This window comes from Ambystoma mexicanum, chromosome 1q (assembly GCF_040938575.1).
Source record: "Ambystoma mexicanum isolate Mex_15411 chromosome 1q, UKY_AmexF1_1, whole genome shotgun sequence".
Taxonomy (NCBI): Eukaryota; Metazoa; Chordata; class Amphibia; order Caudata; family Ambystomatidae; genus Ambystoma; species Ambystoma mexicanum.
Genome location: NC_090922.1, coordinates 269,232,616 through 269,259,553, shown reverse-complemented (window position 1 = coordinate 269,259,553; position 26,938 = coordinate 269,232,616). Strand labels below are relative to the sequence as shown.

General features: G+C 43.4%; 1 pseudogene; it reads left to right on the top strand.

The window, feature by feature from the left end:
* Positions 1-26,938, top strand: part of LOC138521229 (arylamine N-acetyltransferase, pineal gland isozyme NAT-10-like) — a 300,747-nt pseudogene that overhangs the window by 772 nt on the left and 273,037 nt on the right.

Sequence of the window (26,938 nt, the reverse complement as noted above, 5' to 3'; positions counted from 1 at the left end):
AAAGCAAAGTTATCTTGTTTAGACAATCACATATAATGATTTATCTTTTGGATGTGGGATACAAGGCTGTGGTATCCCCTATGTAGCCAAGGCATGCACCAGGACACAGTGGGCCTCATTATAACGCTGGCGGTAGCTGTGCAATTTTACCGGCACCAGTCAATGAGGAATTACCGGGTCATTCCGACATTGCCGGACCTCGTACTTCCTGCATAGCCGGGTGCCGGTGTCTGTCAGTCCCCCTTCCCATTTCAGCCCCATAGGGCTCAATGAGAATGGGGATGTTGGATGCACCAGCACCATCAACAATGGTGCCGGTGCATCTGACATGCTGCGCTCGTGGGTGCTGCTCTGCCCGCCAGGACAGACCTGGTGGGCTGACAGGCACCCGCAAGCACAGCTCGTAGTATAGTGGTCCGGGAAATACGGTACTGGTATGCTTACCGGTATCGTAGTTCCCGGACTGCCATGCTTTTAATGAGGCCCAGTATCGCTGCAACCCATCTGTACATGCAGATAAAGCATTTTCATGAACTCAAATTATCTAAACCTTTTGGAAATATACAGGGTATGTAAAGCAATATAGGTATTGACAAGCACTGATAAAAGTGTGGAAGATGTGTCAGATTATGTGTTCAAAGAAACAAAGTGTGCCATAAAAACATATCTCAATAAATCTGGAGACATGTTAGTCTCTAATTGAAAATGTTACAAGCATACATGTTCTTTTAATAGGTGGGGTGTCCACATCCCATATGCCGGGTATTGCCATCCTATGGCTAGGTATTCACATTATTGAACATATTAGCATTGTTTGATCGTGTGCTCACATAATTTTCCAGCAATGGCTGCATATGTTTTATTATATTGATTTATAATTTTGCATGGTCCCTAGGTACTCTCGTGGCTCAGTTAGTAAAGTGGGTAGGTTTGCTTAGTGAGGGAGTGAGGGATAGGATAGAGATTGAGCTTACCTGTTGATGCATGCATAGCCAGGAGAAACTGGTGTCTGTGCGTGTGAGCTTTCTAGGTGTGATTTGTTAGATTCACTGGACTTGCTATGTCCGTAAGGGTGGCGTCCAGTGTCTGAGTCATTTGTTGTCTGCAGGTATTGGGTTTGTAGTATGATTAGAGAGGGTGCTATGGTTTGTGTGTTTTTAATGGTTTTTTTCACTAGTCCTCTGGGTGTGTGTTGTATGTGAGAGGTGTGAAGGTGTGGAAAAGAGAAGGGGTTTATTTGGTTTTGGTGATCTCTGGGTGTTTAGTAGTTTTATTGTTGGTTCTTCCGTCATTGTTGTGCCATGCTTGCTTTGGTCCAGGTGTATGGTTTGTAGAGGCGCACATCTAAACTAAATCAAACAACTAAATGAGTACAATTCTAGTGTGGCTATATTGAAAATCAGTGGGAACCTAATTGGTTTGATTTATATTGTGATGACCCTTACCTTCTTTTCTCTAGTCCTCCGGATAGGGGAGGGGCACAGGGTGAACAGGTGAACAGGAATCACCCTTCTCTGCTGCCCTTTGCCGGCTGCCTGGGCAAGGCTGTCCTAGGAGAGTCCAGTAAGAGTGCTGGTTGGATCACGTGACTCCCAACATCACCAATCAGGACTTGTGGGGGGGTCTCAGGATGGGGACGGGGATCAGGAGGGGGTCTTTTTCCCTTTTTTCTCTTTTTCTCTCTTTTTTAAGGGTTAAATTCGATAAAGTTACAGTACAAGGGGTTAATTGATTAAAAATAAGGGTAGGGGATAGCAATAATTAAATTAAGGGCAGGGGACAGGATTAATTAATTGAATTAAGGGCAGAGGGGTTGGAATTTAATAATTACATTTAGGGCAGAGGGGCTGGAATTATTTAATTAAAATAAGGGGAGATGGGTGTCGGAATTAAACATTTAAATTAGGGACAACGGGTCAGTGTAAATTAATTAAACTTAAGGGCAGGTGTCAGGGTAAAATTGAGGTTAAGGGGAGGGAGCGTTGGCGGCGGTACTGGCCAAAAGGCCTGGACTTACCTGCAGTTTGGCATGCAGAGGTCTACCTCGGAGGCTTTGGGAAGCGAAATGGCTTCTTCCTGCCCTGTTAGGTTCTTTTTTTCCCACCTTTGTGTTTTGCTGGTAAGGTGGTGTGACCCCTAGCAGCACCAATCAGAGCTTGGGGGACGGTCTCAGAATGGGGACGAGAATATCGGGAGTGGTTTCTTTTTCCCTTTTTCTCTTTTTTTAAGTGTTATATTGAGTAAAATTATAGGATATGGGGTAATTGATTACAATTAAGTGTAGTGGGTCAGTATTCATTAAAGGGGCAGAATTCATTAATTAAATTAAGGGCAGAGGGGTCAGAATTAATTAAATTAAGCGCGGAGGGGGTCCAAATTAATTAATTAAATTAAAGCCAGTGGGTCAGAATGAAATAAATTAAGGGCTGATGGGGGTTGAAATTAAATAATTAAATTAAGGGCATGGTGGTTAGGATAAATTAATTAGACTTCAGGGCTTGGGTCGGGGGGAAATCAAGTTTAAGGGGGGCTTTGGCAGGAGTACAGGCTGAAAAGCCTGAACTTACCCGAGTTTGCCATAATAGTGTCTACCTGGTTTCCTCTTGCCTTTATTTCCCTTGGTGTTGCTGGTGGGTACGCGTGACCACCAGCAGCACCAATCAGGGATTGGGGGAGGTTTGGGGTAGGGTCTCGGGATGAGGATGGGAATCAGGAGTGGGGTATTTTTCCCTTTGTTTCTCTTTTTTAAGGGTTACATTCTATAAAGTTACAGGATATGGGGTTGATTCAAATGAACTGTAGCGGGTGAGTATTATTAAAATTAAGGGCAGAGGGGAGGTCGGAATTAAATAATTAAATTAAGGGCCGGGGATCATATGTCACATATTGCTATCATATGTCCAGGTACTCATGCCTTTTACCAGGTATTGGCATGATATGCACAGATTGTGACATTATTTGCCATCTTTTAACATCATGTGCTAAATTTCACCCTCATTTATAACATCACTAACAAAAAGTACCCACACTCCGAACAGGTTCTGTGGGCAGACATGACAACACTCTCATCAATTGTTGAAAATCAGTGATCCTGTAGGTCGTTGTTCTGATTCGCTTATCACTTGATGCGCTTTGCACTCTTAAGTAAACTGCACTGATAATGGGTGTATGTGGCTGGCTGACATACCCCAGAGCAGACATTGGGGGGAGCAGAGAGTTGGTGTGCTGCTGCATACTGGGATCTACTGTGCTCTTTCCCCACCTGTTGTCTCATCCTAGTGTGGTCTGTGGTCGAAGTGAGCGGGAGCGGTCGGGAGCGGTGCTCCTCTACCTTTTTAAATGACGTTTTACAGCTCCTATACTTTTATTTTAAAAAGAAACCGTTCTGGAATGGTTTTGTTTTAAAATAAAAGTGTAGGAAGCCGTTGCAGCTTGTACTTTCAGTGCACTGAACTGTACGTTCCCTTAAACAGCAGGTGCAAGTGTTTGGGGTTTTGTATTGTGTGTGCGAAGGGGCGTGACGATGGGGTTGGTGGGGAGTGGGTGCAGTACACTTCGACCAGTGAGTGTGGTGCAGTTTGTTGCAGCGCATTGCAGTGCAAATGTCCCAGAAACCATGCATTCTAGGGTTGCGGACCGGTTCTTCTACGACCACATTGATGTTTTGCCGATTTCAAGCAACCCTCTCATGTGTGAAGGTGCTGAAATCTGGCGAAAAGGGTGGGATGTCCAAATGGTATGTAGCCAGTAATGTCCACAGGGTCCTAATAGGTAACTATGCAAAGTTTGGTGCAGATTCATGAAACACAGTGGAAATGTATAAGGAACAATGCTTCACCAAGCCACAAGCCACAAACAAGAGTTTTGCTGGAATCCAGGAAAGGGGTGGAGTGTCCAAATATCATTAGCTAGTAATGTCCAGATGGTCCTCACAGGTAACTATGCAAAGGTTGGTGCAGAATGGTGAAACAGTGTGGAATTGTATAAGGAACAACGCTTTGCCGAGCCACAAACACACACATTGTCACTTTTATAAATATAGATGGGTACTTATTTGCCAGGTATTCGAATCATATGCCCAGATACTCACATCATCAGCCATTATTGACACAATTTGTTGGCAATAGTCATTTTACGCCCATGTACATCCATACATTGCAAAGAGTTGGCATTTTATGGCCAGGAACAGTTTCATGTGCCAGCTATTGCTCTCATATGATCTGATCTCACAGAATCTTGCAGCTAGTGCTATCATATGCTATGCTCTAACACCACTTGCCAAGTAGTGCTATCATTTACCCACACGCTCAAATCATTTTCAAACCATTGGCATTTTATGTTCATGTGCTAATGTCCTTTCCATTTATTGTCAAGATATGCTCATGTGCTCACACCTTTTGTACAGCATTGGTGTCATTGTGAAGGTACTCCCCGTATTTTGCAGGCTTTTCCATCACATGTCCATGGATTCCCATTGTTTGGCATGTAATGTTACATTAGTAGGCTTTTATAGTGAACCAAATCACCACCTTAGTAGTTTCCAAGTGCCTACGCTTGCCCGTAGAGTGGCATATTCTGCCCCCACTGGTGGTATACAATGAACAAGGGGAAGATAAGAGGATAGAAAAGTGACTACCAGATGCTACATACAAAGGAAGGGAAGGATGAAGCCTCGGAAGAATGCTTTATGATAGCATGGGTGCAGGCCTATCTTGTTAGGTGAACCATAGTTCTACAAAAGTGAGAAGGTGGATATGTCCTAAGTGATAATTGTGCTGTTAACAAGGCATATTTGACGAATTATAAATTAGAACTGTGGAGAGTTAAAGAAGCACCATCAGTCTACACGGGCGTTCAGCCCCAAGTAGTGATTGTTGTCATGCCTTCCTCGCACTCACCTGGTCTGACGGCATGTCGGGCAGCACAGACCACGGACCCCCTCCGCTCCTGCATCCGCCCAGCCTCCGGGTGGACGCTGCGCGCCATGACATCCCTGGCGCTTGTTTCACCGATCGCGTTGGAGCTTAACCTGGCGCCTACAGGCACACGGAAGTGCCGTTCTTCATCACGGGTGCCCATTGGACATGGCGCTTTGCGTGAGAAGGTCACATGACCCGGATAGCAGTCACGTGACCAGAAGGGCGGTCACATGACCCGGAAGAACGGCATAAAAGAGGTCCAGCCCTCTCATTCAGTGCTTCTCAGCTGTTTTTACGGCATGTAGCTATTCTTGTGTTTCCTGTGTTATTGGCTTTGACCGTCTGGATTCCGGACCTCGTCCTTCTCTTGGATTGCGTTTTGGATTTGTCCCCTGGATCTCTGTTGGACTGCCTACTGGAAGTGACTAGACCTCTGGATTGTGCTATTTTGGAATGCCCTTGGTTTTGCCCTTTCGATCTGGTTACTTGTGGACTGCCTTACCTGAACTGCTCAGACCTCTGGATTGTTTCCTGGACTGCTTTGTTCTCTACCCCTTCCGCTCAGGTACTTTTGCATCTGGAACGAAGTACTGCATCTCCTGTGATACTCCCCGACCACGCTAGACCCTGCTGCATTGAAGTCCTTTCCTCTCCTATAACCCAACTCACCACACCTTCAGTGGGAACAGTTAGATCCTAAGCTGTCATCGGTCATCCCTACGGGTAGATGTTTTCTCTGCCTATCTACTTATGCTTACTTGTAGATTCCCTGTACCTACCTGCTAACCTTGTGTTTTCCTTACAGCCATCCGGGGCCCGGTGTTCTCTGTTCCTGCCACCTGTGGCCCCAATAACCGGTCAGTGAGTTAATTGCTCTTCTCTGACTGGTACTTGGGGACAGAGGTATAATAAGCCACGTGGACCCCAGATCTTGACAATTGTACATAACCTGTCGGCAATACTGCCAAAAACTTTTAATGACCAAGCTCTTTGAATGCTCATGAAAACCATTCCTCTTAGAATAGATAACAATTAACATCTGGTGTGTACACCATCATAATTGTAATCAAAATATGCGGGAAAATGCCAATTGGCCAATGCATTTTGGACCCTATGTCCTTCATCAGGGCAACATATTTAAATGACATATTTCAGAGGAAAACAACAAATAAACATCATGAAAAAATAGAAATAGGTTAGTGCAAATGAAAGTTAAAATAATTGCCAAAAAAATGAGTAAAGCATGAAGTAACTGAACATATTTCACCTGGCCTGCACCATAACACATATAACTCAAATCATAAAAGCAAAAAAGCAAAGTGAAAAAATAGACAGTAGAGATACGATAGCACTAGACACACCAGGAACATCGGTGGCAGCGGTGGCTCCAACAAATCCTAAACCTTTTTTAGACAGAGGCAGAAAAGAAACAGAACGAGAAGGGGCAGAAAGCAGTCAAGAAACAAAATGCAAACTCTTTTTCAGAACCAGCGAACTTAGACATATTTAGGACTGGTGCAATTATATTAAAAAAAAAACTAGAGTCGTAGAATATTTGGGGAAAGTGTTGGATAGTGCCTTTAAATAAAATGGAGTCACCCTTGATGTTTTTTTCCAGCGATTATATCACTGGATACCCTATTATAACTGCCTGATTAGAAGAAGTAAGCATGTATCTTTCAATGTGCATGAATAACTAGGTGAAAGAAAAGAAATAATTATTACAAAAACATTTCTGTTTTCCAGTAAAAATATATTTGTAATCGCTTATAAAATACTCTCACTGGGAATTCGACCTACAATTTTACTCCCTAAAATAATTTTATTCCAGTTTACTCCCAACTGCTTGCAATGATTGTATTGTATTTTTTCATGTTACCCTACAAACCCAATTGCAAACTGTCTGTGTGCTCTATAATGCACACTTTTAACCCATTATTAAAAAACATTTTGGCGGAGAAACCCCAGTTCCTACCTGGTTGGTTTGGGCTCCCTCGCCACACTATTTGTGACAAATATTTACACCACTCTGATAAAAAGATTGACTAGCCATCACAGCTTTCATTTGCAGGTCTCCTCCGAATGTCATTAAGAGAGTGTTGCTCTCATGTTTTATCTATTAATTTGGGTGGTTTGTAGAGTACTACCTGCTACCTTACGTCTGCTTCAAACCGCTTGACATTTGGCATTAAAGTGAAACCACATAACAAAATATGACATAGTATATCCTGCTAGCATAATACCGACTTCATGCCCCACAAAAAAGGAGGCGGTGAATACAAACTTTTATTAAAATGCCTGGAAAATTAGCAAAATCGCTTAAAAAACCAAGGCATTCAAAGTTAATTATAAGATCACAATTAAGACAGGAGAATTACAAAAGAAAAAAGCTATGGCAGAGCAGGGATAGTTTTATATGCGCTAGGTAAAAGCCAAAGTAATGGGCCGTGGCTTAGTGTTGAAATGAGTTGGTGGCATCGTTTTGCGGTTCCGATCTGTGAGGCGAGATATGGGGCTTTGAATTGTATTCTACCATTCACTTTCTGCAACCTTAGGTCTACATCCAAGTTGTAGCACAGTGGTGGCGGTGCGGTACCTGTCAGAGAGGGATTGCAGCAGAGGGAGACTGAATTATCCATGGGTGCCCGTGGCAGTGATATGTGACATTTGAGGCAGCCTTCTCCTTAGGGGACGAGTGCACTGTTAGGACAGCGTACCAACAGACGTCGCATGACAGACAGATAATGACATTCTGTTCCTTCCTGTCAAGAGGTGATGTGTTCCATTAAACATGCGAGACTTATATATTGTTCTCAAGTGGCGTTAATTGGGTACTCGGTATAAAATAGAGTTTTAATAGTAATTTTCTCCTCTTACAAAGTTACAGCTTTTTACATACCTTTCTTTTGTGAGCACTCCACAATTACCTCATATTGAATTATAATCTTTCACATTTTGAACCCGTTTTATATTTGTTGTGGATGTACATTAAGATTATGGCGTCTTCAAGAAAATGTAAAAATAAAGAGGCTGCTCCTGCAACATCGAACACTTTTCAGCGCCCCAAAAGTGACTCTCCTTCACCCAAAGAAGAGCTCTCAGAGCCATCCATTCAAACTATATTAAAAGAGCTTAGGGCTTTGAAATCCTTTATGGAAGCCCAGAACACTAAACTGCAACAATTAGATGTTAAATAGTCACTATTTGAATATGAATGGTGAAGAATTGGTGACGCAGAAGATGTTACCAATAGAGTAGAAGTATCAGAGACAGCAGTAAAGTCTTCGCAGAAACAGTCTGAAAACCTTGAAAATAGGAATAGAAGGAAAAACCTTCATATTGTTGGACTGCCTGAGGGTGTTGAAAAAGATAATCCTACTCTGTTCCTGAATACTATGCTTTCCAAACTGCTAGACCTCCCAACATCTACACATCTTAACATCCGCACATTGTGTAGGTCCTTTTAACTTGGTGCCCAAAGCTGGCAGTTCCAGTAGGACCTTAAATGTCACCTTGTTGGATTATACTCACATTCTTGCCATTCTAAATAAAGTTAAACAAGCTAAAGAACTAATTTGGGATGGCCATAAGATATACATCTTTCAGGATGTCTTCAATGCTACTGCCGCAATAAGAAAAGCACTTCTTGCCTTTAGACCTGCCCTAAGGCAACATCATATTTGGTATTATCCATCCAGAAATTATGAAAGTTACGCTTAAAAGTCATACTTCCACGTTTGACAATCTGAGAGACTTAAGACGTTTCATCCAAATTCATAAGATGGAGGAAATGGACACTTCTATTCCAACCTCATGAGCATCTTGGTAAGACTAGTTTGACATGAGCCCATTGTTTATGTGATTTAAGGGTTTTTTGAATAAAGCAGAGACTGGCCTCCTCTCACCCCGCTCTCCACTTTTTATTAGTCAACATGAATTGGTGTGGCTGTTTCCGATTAGCCACGTTGGTACTCTTAGTGGGAAGTTGCTATTTATCATTGCTTACATTTGTGTTGACTTTGTCTCCCCTTATCCCTTAAGTTTCCTTTCCCGTTAATCTACTAGTACATCAGAAATGGAATACTTACTGCTTCATTACCTCTGGTTTTAATGTTATTCCTTGGTGGTTGTTTTTCTTTATTTTAATTACTGTTTTAATATGATATTTATTATCTTGACTATTTTCTACTCCTATGCCTCTAAATATAACCTCCTAGAATGTTAAAGGTTTACATAATCTTATAAAGAGACAAAAAGTAGTCTCCTGTTTGAACAAAACAAAACCACCTATTGCCTGTATTCAGGAAACTCCCTTGTCAGAAGCTGAAGCTGCTAAAAGGTTATGGGTAGGCCAAATAGTTACTAGTGTGGTGCATGGGAAATAAATGGTGTTATTTAAGCAATATGCCCCAAGCGGCGGGGGCATTACCGAGTCAGGTAATGCCCTGGGGCCCATAGTTATAGGCCCGAGCGAAGCAAGGGGTGAGAGCTCTTCTTTGGGTGAAGGAGTCCGTTTTCCCTTTCCATGGAGGTAATCGGGAGCGGACACGCTGGGAACAGAATTGTTCCCAGTGCGTCCGCTCCCGAAAGACAACAGAGAAGAAGGTAAGTGGGGTTGGGAGGTGGAGGTGGGGGAGGGAAAAAAAATACGCACCAGAATCCCTGGCGGGGGACGATGGTAGCATCCAGCTGTGTGGAGGCCCGCAGCGGGGATGACTCCGCTCCGAGCCTCCACATGGCTGGAGGCTGCCACGTCGCTCCCTGTGGACAAAGGAGGTAGAAGGTAAGTGGGGTGGGGAGGGCAGGGAGGTGGGAGGAAAGGAGAAGGGAAAAAAAAGAAACAAACCCTTACCTGAGCCCCCGGCGGGGAAAGAAGGCAGCTTCTCAGCCGTGGGGAGGCTCAGAGCGGGGATGCCCCGCTTCGAGCCTCCTCATTGGCTGAAGGGCTGCCATGCCCCCTGCTGTGGACAAGGCGGCTGGAATCCCGGCCGAGAATCAAGGGATTCTCGGCCGGGTAACGACCCGGTGAGAGCCAATCAGAATGCGTGTTGCATTCTGCTTGACTCTTGCCAGGTACTAATACCCAAATTAACACAGCTCTCAATTGCAAAGTAATACAATCTGACTCAGATGATTATGGCAAATGGCTCTTTCTCAAGATTCTAGTTGATTCAGTTGAATACACAATTCTGAATGTATATGGCCCATCCTCGCCTGATCCTGCCTTTTGGTTAAATCTTAAAGACTATTTATTTCAATCTAGTATTCATAATTGGGTGTGGGGATTGCAATGAAATTATTGACCCATTTCTTGATAGGAAGTCGAATGTGCCCTTTTAAATCACACAAGCAATTTTTGAACTTTATTTCTGAATTGGGCCTTATTGACCCTTGAACCATAACACATCCTTTGGCTTTAGAGTTAATTTGTTATTCCATTCCGCATGAGTCTTTCTCTAGAAATGATAATATTCTTCTCTCCAAATCTATGTCTAGATCACGGACATAAACAAGCAACAGTAATTAGCAAGAGTTGCTATCACTGACCTGTGCCATATGCAGCAGTGTTGCTAAGGAGAAGCCCCCCGGACTATCCTACGCCTCTGCCATGGTTTCAGGTGTCAGAGGAACAAGATACCCAGAGTAACCCTATGGGGAATGAAACTGTGGCAGCAAAGTCTTCCTTCTGATCTAGGCATATGGCTGACTCTGGACTGTTTCCCTCTTTGCCCCACTAGACGTGTGATGACATTGTCTGCCAAAAAAAAGAGAAAGAAAAGGTAAGGGTATTGTCGGGATATGTTAGAATGCAAATGCGAGGTAATTATCGTACCGGCTTGGGATCAGCAACAGGATTCCCGCCTGGTGGCTTGTAGCGGTTCAGGGAGGATGATTCCTGTGCTGTGGAGGAACGGTTATATGAGAGGAGCTGGGGAAAACGGTTCAGGAGAGGAGCTGGGGAAAACGGTTCAGGAGAGTGGGGTGCTAATAAATAGTAAAGCACCTAAGTACTTGGTGGTCTGTGCCCTGCAGCGGTGTTGGAGCAAAGGAGAAAGAGGTAGAAGGCTGGAGTTTGCGAGAAAAGGATTCCCTGCTGTATAACAGAGGGAAGAGGTAAGTGGAACTCTAGGGACTGAAGCCGGTGGAGAAGAAAAAGTTTGTTTATGAGACGTACCCGTATGATTGCAGGAACCTGTCTGAAGAATCAATGTCGGGGAGAGCGATCAAAGGGATAATGGCACTGGCAGACCTAATGGCGGACAGAAAAGGGTTAGACAAGGAAGTTCGAAAAGGCTCTTGACAGTTAAAGAAGATTCAACGAGACTCACGAAGCGTCTCTGCATGAAGGAGTAGTGATGCGCTGTTCCATAGAATGCTCCTGCAGATATCCCCATCGAGGAACTGCGGTGGGCAGAGACAGGAAGCAAAAGGCAGAATCATGAAAGGCTGGGAATGCAAACGTCCCTCCCGACGCCATCTTGGGAGTAGTGTGGCAAATACAATGAATCCTCTTCCACCTCCTCCATAATGACCAGCTTCATACCAGAGGGGTGACAGTCTACCATCCTAATAGACACTAACATAGATTGTATTTCTTTATCTGACCGTGCACCTGTTCATATTGAGCTGGACAAACCAATCAAAAATTAAAGATATGGAGATTTATTTCTGCACTGTTAAAAGATTAATTGTTTACACCTTTCCTAATTAACCCACATCATAATGTTTGTATTTAAAATAAGAGGGAAGATACCTCTGTCATGAATAAATGGGACTGTTATAAGACTGTACTAATGTAGTGATACACAAAATTGCAAATTTGCCAATTAGGGCTTTAGATGACAGCATTAGCCGCTGAAAGCCAATAGTTTATTCAAAGCATGTGCAAAAATGCTGACAGTAATCTGTTGTAGCACTTCCATTACGCAGTAGTGAGCTACAAGGAATATGCAGGCCTAGTAGGGGTGGTAGGTCACATTATGCATTGTAGATAGACAGGCAGGGCGAAGCCCCCAACTCTGTAGCTAATAGACATTACCTATATAGCGCTTAGATAGCCAGTCTTAAGCGCTATGAACACTAAGCTATGAGTGCATGCCTTTTAGAGCTTGCTCACATAGGCTTAATTCATCTCGACTTCTCTTAGAATATTCTGCCTTTCTAACTGTAGCCCTGCATGGTTTCGTAAACTAATCCTCTTTCTCTGGGAAGGCACTGATAAGACATTCCTGAGCTTTCGCGCAGATGGGCTCCAAGCAGGGAGGGGCACAGGAAAGGAGCACAGTGGAAATTCACAGAGTTGGGTTTTTCCATGAGCAAGCCTATATTTTGCACAGGGAAGGTTCTAGAACTGTGCGTCATGGACTGACAGCACGAGATTATAAAAATGCATGCCCACATGACTCAGGTGGGAAATGGATCTGTGGACTTGGTTCGAACAAAATCGAGTGTCCGAAACCTGTTGCTCTGTCGGCACCCTGCAGCACTGTCCTCTGAGCGGGGCTTGTTACAGCTTGCTTATGAGGGCCAGGGTCTCCCAGTGCTGAATGAAGGGGCGTAAGACTGTGTTTCTCTATGTTTCTCTAAGTTCTATGTTTCTCTATATTTTGTATTTCTCTAAGTTTGTGTTTTGTAATCTTCTCTAACTTGAATCCCAAAATGCTGCTGAAATTCACTGTTTAGAATAAATGTTAAAACTTTTTGAAGGTGTCATTTGTCACTAGCATGAGTTCACTGCTCGGCACAATAGAACCTGTATTTTGGGCTGAATTGGGTAATTTTTGCTCTCTAGGGCTGGTCCTGAGGAAGATTTTCCCAATATCAAGACATTTGGTGGAAGCTTGGGGATTTGTGCAGAGCAGTGCCCTGCTGTGAAATGACAACTTCTGTGAGAGAACACAGTGCAGAGTGAGGAGCAGGCTGTCGCATTTCCTTGGTGGTCTCACTGCAGCTCTGAGACACAAAAGACAGCAATGTTGTGTCGGCTTGCCGTGGCCGATAGCTTGTGTGGTTAAGACTTTCCCCTTCAGTAAATCAGTCGTGGCTGACTTATTGCTTGGGAATGAAGCCAGGGAGCACAAGGCGATAAACAAGCGGGAAATGGCTTTGTTTAAAGCGCTCCGATGAATGGTGAAGAAAGATTTATGTTCAATTAGGAAAGAATTTTATCATGCGGTTTCCCCAGTTTAAAGTTGCAATTTGAAATGCAAAGTGAGACGGAGTTCTCAACTCTATTCTGTCATGAGGGCAGGAAAATAGTTGTGAGGATTTGACATGCAAATTGTGAATAGATCTAACCATTGTGATTCAGCCCCAGCGTGCTAGCGAGTGGGGGGCTGTAATGTAAGGAGGCGAAGGTTCGCTTTTTTTTGTATGCTTTTGAAGTGCTCACATTCCTCAAGATAACGTGGGGAATGAGCCGAGTTTAGGAGAAAGAGTAACATCTCTGTTGAGATCCTAAAGGTTTTTTTTTTTTGGGCAATTGTAAATTCCATGTGCTGGTGGTGCATTCTGTTTAAAGGAAACACACTCAAATGGCTACATTGCATTTTAGCTGTGCCATGCTTACAATGGGTGAGAGACTCACTAAAAAAGAAAGTGAGTGAATGGTATTTGGATTTTCATTTTTTGTGTATTGATTTGGAATTGCAGAATCAGTTTGCAATGGTTTGGGGGGAAAAGACAATTTATATTTTTCTAAATTGCCCCTAAATTGCCCCTGGAGTATTTTTGACTGTTCCCACGCTATGCCATGGATTTGTACTGTTGCGTTATAAGTGATGTATGTTTTGGAAATAGTGACCTGTTAACTGTGATGCATGGTGAAAAATGTTGTTGACACATTAATAGCCCACAAGCCATCTAGAGTGTGAGTTGCACTTGCAGAGAAAAATCGTGCAGGGAGCTGCACTACACATGGCATGTTTTAAATGCACTGAAATAATTGGTTTTAATTTGGCAATGGTACAACAGAATGAAAAATCTGTGTGTGATAAGACAGCACAAAGATTTAGTGGGTTGCGCGTTCTTTTGAAAGATCGCACATTGCATTGGAGTGAGTTTGTGAAGCCAAACTACAATGTTACGAGGAAAAAGAAAAATGTATGCCTTTACATGGAACATTGATCAGTTCAAAACAGGCTAAAAGACATTTTGCGAAAATTACATGGAGTAGAATCTGATGACAAGAAATGTGCCTCTTTTGAAAATAAGAGTCTTGCTGTGCAGAGCTTGTGCCTTGAAGATAACTTGCACTGTCTTGGGCGAGGTGCGCGAAAGAAAAAAAAAACTGTTGGAGGAAGGCAGGAAAGCAGAATGCCGCGCTCCTGTTCAGTAAAATGGTGTTTACAGAAGCTGGCAGATATGGGAGCTTTTCTGAGTTGCTGAAGCAGTGCAGGAAACAGTTAATCTGGATGAACTGTCTGAAACGAGTGCCTTTCATTGAAGCCGCCACAGTTTAAGAGTTAAAAGCAAAGAAATAAGCTTGCTGCGTGGTATGGCGCTGCCATGTGCACAGGAAAGATAAACAATGACATTCCTGCATTCCATCCCCTGTGAGAGACACCGTCAGTGTGAGCAAAAACTGAGGAGGGGGGTGCAAAGACAGGATGCTGAAACAGAACTGAAGGCAATAATTGCTGTGAGTGAGAAGATGAAAAAGAGCGCAATCTACCTTACACATGCTGATGTACGCATGCTTTCTGACACTGGCATGCAATAACAGAGCTGATCAGAAGTAAAGAATTTGCCCAGTATCAACACTGCAAGGAAAATAAAATGCTGCATGCAGAATGGCAGACGGGCGCATTGCATCTGAACATTTGGGGAACCTGTGCATCTGTGAATGGGCTAAGAAAAGACAGCTGCCCATTTCAAGAGACATTGCCGTGCAAGCTGCATCCCCATGCGCCATGTGATGTGATGTGAAGTGAAGAGACATTGCCGTGCAAGCTGCATCCCAGTACTCGATGTGATGTGAACTGAAGTAAAGCTCTGTGCACTGGAGAAGAAACCTCTAGGCGCTTTGAGAAGTGAAAATACACAGCTGGCAAAAATGCAAGCTACATTGCCAGGGCTGGAGTAACTGACAAAGACATTATGGTGTTCCAGATGGAAGCAAAACTGACAAAGGTAGCCGTTTTGCAAGAAACAACATGCAGAACTGAGTATAACATGAACACTGCACATTAGCCATGATCCAGAAGCCTCATGGCTTAGTGCAAGAATAAATGATTTTTTGAAGCAACAAAAGAAACTGACTTAGACTATCGCGCTCAAAGGGGTGGCCCAAGAAATCAGCAGACACCCTTTGGGAAAATGACAAGTGGAAAACCAGAGGCTTGAAAGACACTAGCTGTATGGAGAAAAATAAACAAAGCTGCTTGTGCAACTGCAGGCGGTATGGGACTGAAAGACTTTACCTTTGAAATATGGAGTGATGCCAGCAGGGCAACCTAAATCAAGATCATGAAACACTGGAAGCAAGTTGGCACCTGGCATTCGTGATCGCTTTGGTGAAAAAGAAAAGAATTGATCCATTGAGAAGTGCGACCTGGGTACTTATTATATGGCTTTTGTAAAATCACAGATCAGTCTGAAGTACCATTGACCAACTATGATCGCATTGCACAAATGAGTTTGTGATTAGGCAGTTACACCCCGTATGGTTGAGTGCAAATAAGCCCCCAGTAACATGCAGAAGGGTGACAAATAATTGTGGTAGCAATGATAAAGTGTGTAGTTACCTGATGAGACTTCTGAAGGTGGGGGGTGGTGTTAAGGGAAGGGGTGGACAACGCTGATATTGAAGTTTTGATGACATCCTAACGTGAAGAATAATGACATTGTACTTTTGGTGAAATCCTAACATTTCTGTTTGTGTTTTGCCTAGGCAAAAAACCAAGACAGTTGCGTGCCATGATTGGGGTAGATGTGTGCAATTTGCGGGTGACACTGATCAGTCAAGCAGACGCATTCTCAGAGAAAGGGAGTCACTGCGAGATGATATGTGAACTTTGAACCTGTCCTGTACCGCACTCAATGCTGCTAACATGCATGACGTATGAGGACATTTGGTCTGCAACCTGTGAGAAGTGTCCAACAGAGTAATAACTTTTGCTGAACTGACACGGTGCAGACTTGGCTAGTTATCAAACATTTGATGCTGCACATTCAAATGATTCAGTTGCTGGAAATAACCTGGTTGATATGTTTTGCCTTTCTTGTTTAAAGGACTGTGGACAATGGGTTGTGGACTATGACATCTTGCACCACAAACAGCTGTGTGACACAGCACTTGAATGCTAACACATTGAAAAATGGTTTTTAAATGCACTTTTTGAGATAAATCTGAAAAAACGAAATGTTTTGCTCTTCCAACTGCATTGCTTTAACCAGAGATGCTTTGCATTTTTGGATAAAAAAAAAAACTTCTACGTTGCACGTAGGCGGGAAAATGATTTATGAATTGTTGGGGCAGCAGGATTATGCAAGCAGGAGCGTAATATATTTTGAGATAAAATGAGTGCGCACACCAAAGTTAGCTGTGCGTAGGTTAAGGTTCTTAATTTGAAGTAATGCTGCCAAGTGTGTGAGTTCTAATTTGAGATGGTAACCTTTGAAACACTGGATACTTTTACAGCCAGCCTTAAGGCGGGTAAATGAAACCATGACTGACTTGATGTTTGATTTTATGACACATAGTGTGACACGGTTTTTTGTTAAACCAACCAGTTTCATGTTTCTGTGGGGACAGCTGTCTCCAGCACACTAATGCAAAGAGTCACCTTTTGATTGTAGACATGTAGAATAATTCCTTGGAACAGCGCTACAAATGAGTATCCACATGGAATTGCTAGCGTACGGGCCTGGCACATTGTCGGGCATCTTTTGTCACTGACTCATATGACTGGTGCTTATGAAATCCTAGGCCCAAACGTTTCAGTGAATGGATCCAACAATTTGTTTGTTTTATGTTTTTTTCTGACCAAGAACTGCAGCGAGTGTTCTCGCCAAGATTTTATGGACTATAACTTGACTAAATGCATTTCACACAATGGTGTGATGAAACAGCCACTGCCGGATGGTAGTATGGTGTTTATATCTAAAACTAATATTGTATATGGTAGGCATCCCACTTGAAGAAGGGTATTCTCCAAGTCACAGAAGGTAGAAACTGTGAACATGTTAGATTTTCCAGTAGTAAGGCAACATTTAAATTGTAGGCTGGTAATGCACACCTCTATTATTACAGTGATACACTTAGACATAGATTTATCACGAAGCAATGTTTCCTTAGTACTACCAAGCTGCTACAAATGGAGTCCATTTCTATGGCCCATCACCAGAGTGCGCGTAGCTAGGGAGCTAGATTCATTAATTGCGGGAGCAGCGGAGGGTAACAGGAGCTTTATACGCTTTTGACATAGAAACTGTGCGCAATAAGCTAGCCACTATGGGCTCTGATGCCAGCTCTGCTATAAAACCTCTGGCCTAGTGGGGCCCATTGATAAGCCCAACACTGCTACAAGTATTGGCCACCACTGCAGATGGCAAAAACTTTAGTTATGAAGAAATTTTTTCTGCCATAGGGCAGGTCAACAAGACTGCTAAATACACATGATGCATTTTATGGCAAACATTGTTTAAATCAGCAGGTGTTGGCATATGGATTAAACCGCTTGCTTTTGATTGCATGAATGACACATGCCATGCTTTAATGCAAATTAGTAGAATTGTTTTTATTTAGATAACCTGGTGCCCATGGGTTCACCTTGCTTATAAAATTAGATGGTTTCTGGTTGGGTTCCACATACATGGGGGAAGTGTCTAATCACACAGCCCATAGTCACGTTTGAATGCCCTGGGATCAGGGGTAGGGTAGGCCCTTAGAGTGAAAGGCTGCCAGGTTTAGAATTGGTAACCATACATAAATGCAATAGTGCATTGTAGATTAGACTACTCCGGATTGCCTTGACATTCTAACTGCATGCTGCTTTTTAACTGACAATCAGTTATACAATAATTATTTAGGTATTTTTTGTGTAAGCCAGGCTTTGGCAAGGGTATATGTCACTGTTCACTTTGTGTACATTTTTGTTTAGGTAGTGTTTTTACTAACCTTGCATGCCACGCTGACTAACCGCTAGAAGATAGTTTGCTTAAACCTCTTGCAAAGCCCCAAGGTCTTTATCACTGCACTACATACTATGTTGATGGGTCTTAGCCAGCATTGTCGCACACACTTTGAATAGGGGTGGAGTGTAGTGATACACAAAATTGCAAATTTGCCAATCAGGGCTTTAGATGACAGCATTAGCCACTGAAAGCCAATAGTTTATTCAAAGCATGTGCAAAAATGCTGACAGTAATCTGTTGTAGCACTTCCATTACGCAGTAGTGAGCTACAAGGAATATGCAGGCCTAGTAGGGGTGGTAGGTCACATTATGCATTGTAGATAGACAGGCAGGGCGAAGGCCCCAGCTCTGTAGCTAATAGACATTATTGGAGTGTTTGGAACATTATGGCACCTATATAACGCTTAGATAGCCAGTCTTAAGCGCTATGAACACTAAGCTATGAGTGCATGCCTTTTAGAGCTTGCTCAGATAGGCTTAATTCATCTCGACTTCTCTTAGAATATTCTGCCTTTCTAACTGTAGCCCTGCATGGTTTCGTAAACTAATCTTCTTTTCTCTGGGAAGGCACTGATAAGACATTCCTGAGCTTTCGCGCAGATGGGCTCCAAGCAGGGAGGCGCACAGGAAAGGAGCACAGTGGAAATTCACAGAGTTGGGTTTTTCCATGAGCAAGCCTATATTTTGCACAGGGAAGGTTCTAGAACTGTGCGTCATGGACTGACAGCACGAGTTTATAAAAATGCATGCCCACATGACTCAGGTGGGAGATCGATCTGTGGACTTGGTTCGAGCAAAATCGAGTGTCCAGAACCTGTTGCTCTGTCGGCACCCTGCAGCGCTGTCCTCTGAGCGGGGCTTGTTACAGCTAGCTTATGAGGGCCCGGGTCTCCCAGTGCTGATTGAAGGGGCGTAAGACTGTGTTTCTCTATGTTTATCTAAGTTCTATGTTTCTCTATATATTGTATTTCTCTAAGTTTCTGTTTTGTAATCTTCTCTAACTTGAATCCCAAAATGTTGCTGAAATTCACTGTTTAGAATAAATGCTAAAACCTTTTGAAGGTGTCATTTGTCACTAGCATGAGTTCACTGCTTGGCACAATAGAACCTGTATTTTGGGCTGAATTGGGTAATTTTTGCTCTCTAGGGCTGGTCCCGAGGAAGATTTTCCCAATATCAAGACAACTAAGAGGACAAATGATCTCATATGTGGCCAGGAAAAAGAAAAAACATGAATCAGAAACTATCCTTAAACCATTAAGACTCTTGAAAGACAATACACCCAAAATCCTGCTTGGAATATCCTTAGTAGCATCATACAATTAAGAATGAAATACAATAAATTAATGTTGGAATATTCATGTGCTACATTACTAAAGTATAAAGCAAAAAAATATCAATTCTCCAATGAAAAAAGTAAATCACTTGCCTCATCATAAGATTAAAAGAGAAACAACAAGAGTAGCTGTGGTTGAGAATTCTGTGAGCAATAGGACTTTTTTAGATATTATTGATATTTTTCCAAATTCTATCAGAAATTATATACTTCAGAATCTCACCCTAATAATCATCATTGTCAGCATTTTCCTAAGCACTTATCACGTTTCACCTATCCTTCATTACATCTGAACTCGTCAAATAATCCCATTAGTGAAAGTGAATTCATAAAGCAATCTGGGACCATAAAAAAGTTCCAGGCCCAGATGGGTTCCCCATAGATTTCTTTACACATTTAAAGATTTATTATTCCGAAATTGCATGAACTCGTCACTCACTTTATTGGACAATGTAACTCTGAAGGAACCTTTTCGGAAGCCGTGATAATTGTATTTCCAAAGCTCCCCCAAAGCTATAGGCCTTTTTCCTTTATCAATGCTGATTGTACATTTTTGCTAAGATTCTAGCCTATTGTCTTGTTCTATTCCTTCCAGATCTAATCAAAAGTGATCAAGTAGGCTATGTAAAGGATATATTTTCTTCCTCCAACATAAGAATATTTTTAGATTTCAGATATCGTTGATAATTCTAAAGCCCCTATGCGGCTGTAGCTCTTTATGCGTGCCATGAGCGCTCCTTTTTGGAAGCACTGGAACAGGTGGACACGTCTCCATTAGCATGTTTCACCACGCTTTGGCGCCGTTCCACGGCGTGCAGTCTAGTTCTTTTTCCATCATGGACCCCCACCGTTCTTATCAGAGAACCATTCCTTGCAGCAGGCACGTTGCAACCGTGTGCCTCTCTCCACCAGGTAAGACGCTAGTTTTTCTCCTTGCTCCCGCTTCTGTTTTCCTTCCACACACTATCCTGCCACCTCCCGCATGTGCTCCTTCTGCTTCTTGAGCCTACCGATTGTGCTGCCCAGCCTTCCTCGTATGCTGTGCTCCTGCTCCTTTTGTTGTGCGACCCTTCCTTCAGTTTCTCCGGCTTCTGTGTGGCTCCCTTTCCTCCACCCTGTTTTTCTATACTGCTTCTTGGATCCACTTTTTATTCAGCTCTACCAGCCACCATCCATAGAGGTTTCTGTGCCTAAGGCGTTTCCCCTTTTCTTGGGCTGCGACCGGGGGAAGGAGATAAGCCACTTTGTCCTTCTTTTTTGACATCTTCAGGACATAGTGGCTACCTCCTGGAACAGACCCTATCTCTTCGAGATGAAGGGCTCTTCCTGAAGGAAGAAGTCACCCCTGCTACTGGGCCATCGGATTCAGACCACTCCACTTCTTCCTCAGGTGGGAGTGAAGAAGATAACACAGTTGGCAATGCTGAACTACTATGGCTACCGCAGAGCAGGTTCAGGCGTTCACCTCTGCAGTACAAGGACTATCCATGGAGGTTCATGGGTTGAAAGTCAAAAACACTGTACTTCAGCAGTTGGTAGCTGCCAGAGACACCCATCAAACTGATCTCCCATCCTTGAGACTGGCTTCCGGAAAGTATGATGTCTCTCCTAAAGCGCTCAAGGAATTTCTCGATGCATGTATAGTTTATTTCACATTCAGACCCACAGCATATGCATCAGACCGATCGAGAGTGGGATTCTTGATTTCCAATTTGGTTGGTAACGTCCTAGCCTTGGCTACCCCTTTGGTGAACTCTGCTACAAGTCTTCAATGCTTTTGTAGCTCTACGAAGACAAATGTTTGAGAGACCAGAGGTGGTTTTTACTACAGGAGAATCCCTGCTAGACTTCAAACAAGGCTCTTCGGATCTGATTTCCTACATTTCTTCCTTTAAACAGATATCAGCAGAAGCCCAATGGCCGGAATCGGTACAATTTACTGTGTTTAGAAGAGGCTTACATGAAGATCTTAAGGACGACTTGGCTCGAACCAACCGTCCCAACACCTTGGAAGAACGGTTCACTCTGGTACTCCAGATTAATTTCCATTTATCAGAAAGACGGACTGAGAAAAGAAGATCTTGAAAACCTGTTTCCTCTTCCCCTCTAAAAACTCTGGTTCAACCTCCACGAGAAATCACTCACACCGAGGAACCTATGCAGATAGTCATAACACAGGGTCCTCTAACCCCTTCTGAAAGGAAAAGGAGAAGAGAGAAGGGACTGCGTCTCTATTCCGCATCGGAAGGACATTTATTGCAAGACTGCCCTGAGGTTCCTCCACGTAGATCGCAAAACGATCTACCTTGGCCTTAGGAGGGATCACTAGCCTGGGTTCAAGCTCTGGTCCCAGTAGGGCTACCCGCTCCCCAGAAAGAAGCCTAGACTTCCGTCTCATGGTTGTGTAAATCATCGTAAAATGGGGTGACTAACAAGAACGAGAGGTCTTGGCTTTGTTGGATAGCGGAGCTATAGTGGATATATGTATCCACTATACATGGATGAAATGTCATCGATGTATAGTGGGCTGGGAAGGAAAGGGTACAGCTGTAAGCCAAGTCTGACGATCAACCAGTGGAAGGAGTTGATGGTACTCCACTCTGTTCTGGTCCCATTACTCATACCTCAGAATCTCTGCAAGTATTTATATTCAGTCATGAAGAAAGGATTACTTTTGATATAATCCGGGCATCACACATTCCAGTCATTCTTGGTATCCCTTGTATGTGTTTACACAATCCTCTTATTGACTGTTTGTTAAATACAGTATCCTTCAAATCTGAAAACTGTAGGATGAACTGTAATGTCGCTCGTGTTGAAACAAAAGCTTGTACAACCTGTTCATCAAATGAAATCATGGCTGTAAATTGCATTCTCCAGCATTATAAGGAATATTCAGAGGTATTTAAGGATGAGGTTCCAAGAGCTTTACCTCCTCATAGACCCAAAGATTATGCCATAGACCTTATTCTGGATGAAATAGTACCTTTTGGCAGGATGTATTCTTTAACATTACTGGAAAAAAAGCCCTTGAGGAGTATCTAGACATCAATCTCCAGAATGCCTTATTACAACCTTCTCAGTCACCAGTGGGCGCGTTCCTGTTTATTATAGCCAAAAAGGACACACAAAAATTCCAGCCCTGCATTGACAACAGACGCCTTAATAAGGTCATGATTCGGGATCACTATCCCATGCCCCTCATAAGGGACATCTTAGAGGCTGTACAAGGAGCTAAAATCTTCAGTAAATTGGACTTAAGAGCATCCTACCATCTGCTGTGCATACGAGTGGGGGATGAATGGAAGACAGCATTTCGTACCCCGCTCAGTCATTACGAATATAGGGTTATGCCCTTTGGCCTCATCAATGCCCCTTCTATTCTCCAGAGGTTCATGGACCAGCTGTTTGCCGACGTCCTTAACTTATCTGTGATCATCTATCTGTATGACATTCTGGTGTTTTCCTCCAATCTGGAACAACATAAGGAATATTTGGCCGAAATGTTAAGACCTCTCCTGTTCCCTAGTCTGCTAACCAAGCCTGAAAAATGTATTTTCAAAGCCACGTCTGTTCCTTATCTTGGCTAAATTCTATCCGATCAAGGGGTAGAGATGGATCCAAGAAAGTTGTCCTCTATCTTAAATTGGAGGTCTCTGTCTTCCATGAAAGACATACAGAGGTTTCTGGGGTGGCAAACTTTTACCGTAAATTCATTAGGAATTTTTCCCGACTTGTTCTCCCCATTACCGCCCTCTTGAAGAAGGATGTGTCGTTCATCTGGAATGACAAGGCCGAAAGGGCCTTCCAAGAACCCAAGACTAGGTGCTGTTCTGCACCCATGCCTTAACAACTCAACCAAGAACTCCCTGTTATTGTTGAAACGGATGCCTCAGCGGGTGCCATAGGTGCGGTGCTAAAACAATCCCTAGAAGGTGAGGAACATCCCATTGCCTATTACTCTAAGACCTTGAATCCCAGTCAAGCCAACTATTTGGTCACAGAGAGGGAATTGTTGGCCATTAAACTCGCCTGTGTTGAGTGGAGACATCTGCTACAAGGCTCGATCCACCCTTTCGAAATCCAAACAAATCACCATAGCCTCCGGGTACTACAGCAGTTGGACTGTGTTAACACACGTCAAGCCAGGTGGGCCTTTTTCTTCGCTCAATACAAGGTTTTTATCACCTGCATTCCTTGTACCAAGAATCTACTTGCGGACAGCTTGTCACAATGTCCTACAGTGTATAAGAATGTAAGGGCCCAGGGAGAATACATGTTCCACAAAGACAAATTCATATTTTCAATCACAACATTTCTTCAGAATGTTAAGGAAGTGACTGACGTCAATCAGCATGCTTATTCCTCAAGAAACCCCCACAGATTCATAAAGAAAGATGGACTGAATAAACTTAGGAGATCTACTCAGAATCGGGGTGTAGGGTTAACAGATTTAATAAAATATGAGTCCACTTTTGTGTTAAGACAAGCCCAAAAGAGTTTTGCACCTATCAATTTAATTTAACAATGTACGAGCTTGGTTACGGTTGGAAAATAATGCTGTTTTTTCTTTATCACATACAGATTATCATATGTTTACTAGGATGAACATATTTCTTAAATGCACCAATGTTATTATTTCCACCAAGCATATTATAATGTACCTATTGGGGTATTCTCACTCCTAAACCCCCTGGATCCTCTTCTCAGGTCCCTAGGGAAAGGCCATCGCTTTTGGATCCTGACCATAGGGGTGGAGACATTAACACACAGAGGGGAGTCCCCCGGATGAACCATTTTGAACCAAATTTAATGACCTAGCTCCAATTTAATCTAGGTCACATTCCATGAGTTGTATATATCACCTCACAGAATGAGAAAATACACAGAGTACCAAATTTTTCATTTAATAAAAAATGTTTTCATAGTTTTATTGCGTAGGCCATAGGTCCTACGTACACCAATCATAAAATGCACCTCACAAAGACATGTATCAATGTAAAAAATATATACAATGCATCTAATAGCCAATTCATGTATAATCGTAAAAAACACAGATGACGCCGCCAGATTTTTGTATCACAGAGCTAGGTGGGCACATATTCTGACTTCCTGTCCCTATCTGGCTAAACAAGTCACAGATATGCTCTGTATGGCAGTGTCACCCAGTTATAATGCTAAAACTAATTAGACATGGCACATAAAATTTGCATCTGACCAAAACACACACATCCCAGGTCTACGTCCGTTGTGGCGTTGATGGGCCGTATCACAAAGCTCAAAAACACGGAGCGATGTACTGGACGTTTCGGCAGGGCATTAATACTGCTGCCTTCATCAGGACCCTAAAGGGAATGGAGTTCTGTGGATGTGATAGATATTAATATTACTGGCCTGAACAACCTAATAAAAAACATCAACAGCAGTCCAACAAAAGCGGCTTATAGCTGCTGATACAGTTAATTAATAACAACATTTAAGGAGAAAAAGAAATTTTCCACCTATAAAAACACCAAACCCCTGTGTATAGGAGGGAGTCCACCCTGCAACAGAGTGAAAACATAAATATAGAATCAGCCTCCACCAAACCCAAATTCTTCACTATGCCCTTCTCTGTAAAAAGCAGGAACAGGGCAGGGAAGAAGAGAACACTCACCAAAAAGCGTGAAACCGAGGGAAACATTATACAACCCAATAGTATAGACCCTCTGAGAAGCGAAATGAGATGCTGCTGTGTCGAAATGCGCATATGCCGAGAGTGCCCAAACCACCTGGCCCAGCACTAAGAGGTATGCCGTACCCTACATTAGGTACAGCAAGGGTTAATAATGGCCCTGCACTTACTAGAAGTCGTAGGGTGGTAGCCCCAATAGGGTAATTCAGAAGCCTCAGAATAACCCAGAGGCCCCGGAAAGTGCCTCCCAGTCTGATCGTCTGAAACCGCAAACACAAGATGAAACACAGGTAAGTACACATACCGACGCCCTCCTGTCAGGGCAAGAAAGAGACTAAGGAATAGGAGACTAACCTGTAACTGTAAATTGGAGCAGGTAATAAGAAATGGTCCCTCGCGCAGCCCACTCAGGGTTTCAAGGGTCGGTAGTGCCGCATTAGGGAGGGTTTTTCAATGTCACGTCCCCGCTGTGCCAACTATAAACTGAAGAAGGGAAAAGGGACAGCCCTATACCGATGGTGCCTACAACAAAACACGGAAAAATATATACCATTACAAGAAAGATAATACTAGTTTCGAAATGTGTTTAAGCTGTCACATTATGAAGGAAACGCGAAAGCCATAGACTTGCGTGCAAGTGTAAGCCCCAATCTCCACTATGCAGAGGCAACCTACGCGGCCTTCACCACCCCTTACCCCTTTTGCCACACACAATTGTAATAGTCAAATACTCCGGGTGGGCGCCTACCTTAGTATGGCCCCCCAGTCCGGGCGGGACCCTTCAGTCGAGGTTGTCAGGCTTAGCCAAAGGTGAGCCGCGACGTAACCAAACTAACACAGGCTCAATGCATGCTCTAAACTGTGCTCCCCGACAGCCGTATCCGCAAGTCGGCGCCGAGGAAAGGACCAAACGTTGCGTGAGCAACACGTTTAAAAATAAACGTAGGACGCAAAGCGCCAAGGCAATAGTAATAGAAAACGGACTAGGGGATGGAACTAATTGTGAGATAACCTATGTCCCGATGTTTAAGACCTCCCCTCATGGACCACATACTGGTAGTGTTGTCAGATGCAAATGTCTGGGGCGTAACCGTGCCAGACCCCCACAGACTGGGGTGGAGAAGCAAGGGAGGATCACCCGGGAGGAGTGTCCTCGGAGCTTGAGAGTGGAGTACCCTCAGGTGAGACATGGTATCCCCCTTTCTCTAATGTTGACCAACCTAGCCCTCCCCCGACCTTCATGGGTTATTGCAAGACGTCTCCCCTCATTTCCCCACATTTAACACTTAAAAGTACTGGGACGAGGAAGAGGAGACTAACAGTAATGAGCACTATACCTTTAATTTTACCACTCTGGTACTGAGACGGGGAAGATGCCTGTAAAGTATTGTGAGAGTCAGGCAAGTCCTCATAATTATGGTCAGGAAATTCTAATTATACCTCCACACCTGCAGCCTGTCAAGGGCGATGGCCACTTCCACCCAGAGGCAACAGGGTTGCCAACGCATGCAGAAGTGAATGGACATGCGAGCGGGCCTCACAGAGTTTGGAGTGCCAGCCTGGGAAGCTACAGAAAGCAGCAAGAGTCGCCGGTGCAAGATGCAGCTGACCTGTGAGTGTTGGGGAAAGACATTCGGAAACCTGGGTGCTCCCCGCAGGCTGAGTGCAACAAACGAAGTGCCGTATGAGCGAAAATTTCAAAGCACGGTAAGTACATACTGAATTCCGAACTGAATGGAAGTTTCTAAATCGTGCTACACTGTATCTATTGAATACCGAATTGAATGGAAATGAAGATTAGCGCTAAACTTTACCTATTGATTACCGAAATAAATGGAAGCTGAAAACAGCCTTAAAACTACATATATTGAA